The sequence below is a fragment of the Leuciscus leuciscus genome (assembly GCF_965113295.1).
Source record: "Leuciscus leuciscus genome assembly, chromosome: 1".
NCBI classification, from domain to species: Eukaryota; Metazoa; Chordata; class Actinopteri; order Cypriniformes; family Leuciscidae; genus Leuciscus; species Leuciscus leuciscus.
In genome coordinates, this window is record NC_138725.1 from 1,509,435 (window position 1) to 1,513,469 (window position 4,035).

A 4,035-nucleotide genomic window follows, 5' to 3' on the forward strand; every position below is an offset into this window, starting at 1 on the left:
TAATTCTATGTGTTAGTTCATTTGACGGATGCCTCTTGCGTCTCTTAGACACTCTTGATGGATGCCGCTCGCGTCTCTGTCGAGTCGAAGTCAGTCACGGACGTGTCGCCATGGTTACTATGGCAGTACGAGCGGTAAACCGAGGGTAACGCGGTTTGATGCCATTGACTGGCCACTCCCTCACACATCTTTGGTTAAAATCGCAATTTTCTTACGGTTTACAAATAGTTGGAAACATTTGGGATATTGTAAGTAATCAACTAGACAAAATATATAATAATGGCCTAGCGGTTTTTGGATATTTTACTGCAAAATTCTTACATAGTTCACCTTTAATCTTGTGTTCTGTCTCAGTCACCAGCTGGTGTGCCCAGGTTGGCCACTAGAGGGCACTCCTCCTCTGACCTTTGCCACTCAGCCATGAACTTCAGTCCCCATAATCCTTTGCCTGGACTCATCATGAATTATTGCATTCACCAGTTTGTCATTATTGTTTGTCTCAGCCTATTTATACCATGTTCTCTCTGTCATTTCTCATCGAGGTTTTGTAGTTGTCACACTGCACATCTGAGTGCTCTCCCTTGTCTCTTGTCTCTTGTGTTTTTATTGTGGATTGTTTGCAAGTGTTTTGACCCTTTGTCTGGCATATTTACATTTACATTTAGTCATTTAGCAGACGCTTTTGTCCAAAGCGACTTACAAATTAGGACTAAATTAAGCGAGTCATCGTGAAGAGGCAAAAAACAACACAAGAAATTCTCAAAATACGAAGTTCAGGCATTATTCAGAGTAGCATAAGCCCGATAAGCGAGGATTTAGAGGGAAAGAAAAGTTGTTTTTTATGCGGTTAAGTGCTCAAGGAAGAGATGGGTTTTCAGCTGTCTTTTGAATGTTGTCAGGGATTCTGCATTCCCGGATGAGGGTGGGGAGATCATTCCACCAGCATGGAACTGTGAATGAGAATGTTCTGGACAGTGATTTTGTGGCTTTCTGTGATGGAACCACGAGACGTCGCTCGTTGACCGATCGTAGGCTTCTGGTAGGGATGTAGACTCGTAGGAGTGAGTGAAAGTAGGAGGGAGCTGAGCCTGTGATAGATCTAAAAGCAAGCGTCAATGCCTTGAACTTGATGCGAGCAGCGAGTGGTAGCCAGTGCAGTGAGATGAACAGAGGAGTGACGTGGGCCCTCTTGGGCTCGTTGAAGACAAGACGAGATGCAGCGTTCTGGATCATTTGTAGAGGTTTGGTTGCACATGATGGAAGTCCAGCCAGAAGAGCATTGCAGTAGTCAAGCCTAGAGATGACCAGGGCCTGAACGAGAAGTTGTGTTGCATGCTCAGTAAGGAAAGGCCTGGTCTTCCTGATGTTGTGCAGTGCAACCTGCATGATCGAGCTGTCTTTGAAATGTGATCTGTGATGGGGTGATTGATGATGAATCTAGCTGGATAGTGAAGTCATGCTGTAGAGACGGATTGGCAGGGAGGACGAGAAGCTCAGTCTTTGCCAGATTGAGCTGCAGGTGATGTTCCTTCATCCATGTCGAGATGTCCACCAGACAGCTTGAGATCCGTGCAGCTACTGTGGGATCATCTGGTTGAAATGAGAGGAAGAGCTGTGTGTCATCAGCGTAGCAGTGGTAGGAGAAACCATGTGCCTGTATGATGTGTCCCAGTGATGTGGTGTAGATGGAAAAGAGGAGGGGACCAATAACTGAACCCTGAGGAACCCCTGTGGTCAGTTGATGTGCTCTGGATACCTCGCCTCTCCATGCAACCCTGAAGGACCTACCTGTGAGATAGGACTCAAACCAGTGGAGTGAAGATCCTGTGATGCCCATTGATGAGAGGCTGGACATAAGGATCTGATGATTCACAGTGTCAAAGGCAGCAGACAGATCCAGGAGAATGAGAGCTGAAGATTTGGAAGCAGCTTTTGCGATCCGTAGGGCTTCTGTGACCGACAGTAATGCAGTCTCAGTTGAATGCCCTTTCTTGAATCCGGATTGGTTGACATCCAGCTGGTTGTTCAGAGACAAGGAGGATGTTACTTGGTTGAAAACAGCTCTTTCAAGTGTTTTTGCAATGAATGGTAGGAGAGAGATAGGTCTGTAATTCTCTACAAATGATGTGTTTAGTGTTGGTTTCAGCAGTGGAGTTACCCGAGCCTGCTTGAATGCAGTAGGGAAAGTGCCAGTATGGAGGGATGAGTTAATGATGTGTATGAGTGCTGGTAGAAGTGTGTGAGAGATGGCTTGTAGAAGGTGTGAGGGGATGGGTTCTAGAGGGCAGGTGGTAGGATGACTGGAGAGGAGAAGTGTAGATACTTCTTCCTCAGTTAGCGGAGAGAAGGAGGAGAGAGGGTTATTGGCTGTGGAAGGGGTTGGTCTGGGTTCCTGTGTGTGTGGAGCTGAGAACTGACTGCTGATAGTGGTTGTTTTGTTGGTGAAGAAGCTAGCAAAATCGCCAGCAGTTAAAGAGGAGGTGGGTGGTGGTGGAGGTGGACAGAGGAGAGAGTTGAATTTCTTGAAGAGTGATTGTGTGTTGGAGGAGCTGTTGATCTTCTTGTGGAAGTATGAAGATTTTTCAGCATGAACATCAACAGAAAAGGAAGAGAGGAGAGATTTATACATACTCAGGTCAGATGTGCCATTTGATTTGCGCCATTCCTCTCCGCTGCCCTGTGTTCGGTCCGGTGTTCACGAAGAACCTCAGATAACCAGGGGTTAGAGGGAGTAGCGCGTACTGGCCTGGAGGAGAGAGGGCAGATATTGTCTAGAGAAGAGGTTAAAGTGGAGCATAAGGTATCCGTTGCGGGATTCACATCCAGAGATGAGAATTGTGAGGGTGGGGGAAGAGAAGATGACATGGCAGATAAAAGATGGGTTGGAGAAAGTGAGCGCAGGTTTCGTCTGAAAGTGACTGGTGGGGGGTTGGTGGTGCAGGGGTAGAGAGTTGTAGACTGAAAGTAATGAGGAAATGATCTGAAACATGGAGAGGTCTCACCAAGATGTTGTCTGTGATGCAGTTGCATGTGTAAACCAGGTCCAGTTGGTTGCCTGATTTGTGAGAACCTGTAGTGATGAGTCGTTTGAGATCGAAAGAGGCTAGGAGAGAGATGAAGTCTGTTGCATACGGCTTTTCGAGATGAATGTTGAAGTCACCAAAGACTACAAGTGGGGCGCCATCCTCAGGAAAAGAGGACAGCAGCACATCCAGCTCCTCTACGAAGGTACCCAGCTGACCTGGGGGGCGATAAATGACTAAAATATGGATCTTATTGGGAGTTGTAAGTGTAATAGCATGATATTCAAATGAGTTGTTGTTGCATAAAGAAGTGAGCGCTGAGTATTTCCAATTGTTAGAAATGAGAAACCCTGTACCCCCACCCCTCCCAGACTGGCGAAGGGAGTGAGAGAAAGAGAAATCGGTAGAGAGCAGTAGGGGTTGCTGAATCTTCTGGACGAATCCAGGTCTCAGTCAAGCCCAAGATACTAAGAGTAGAATGAGACGCAAAGGCTGGAATAAAGTCAGCTTTATTGACTGCTGACTGACAATTCCATAGACCCACGGAAAGAGAGAGCGGTGTGTGTGAGGATGAGAGAATGGGACGCAGATTAGCAGTATTGTGCTGCCTTTTGCGCGTGATGAAAGGGCTTTGCCAAGAGATAAAAGGAATGTATTGAAAGCACATGTTGAGTAAGGTGAAAAATAAGATGAAAAAGTGGGAAGGGAGAAGAAGATACTTAAGTGCCTTTCTGGTGTAGGCAATATTAATATCTTAATATAAATATCAATATCAATATCAATATCTGTTAATATCTTGTAGTTATCCACAGGTAAAAAGTAAACACTAAAATAATATATGTTCCAGGTCCCTCACAAGGATAAACTGGCAAGCCAACTAACCGTTGTTGGCACACAGTAAATGAGTGTAGGTCCCACACTCAACACACACTTTTTTTTCTTTCTTTTGCAACATTTTGTCAAAAACAGAATTAAAGAGAATTATGACAAAAAACAGTCAAGGCAAATCAAA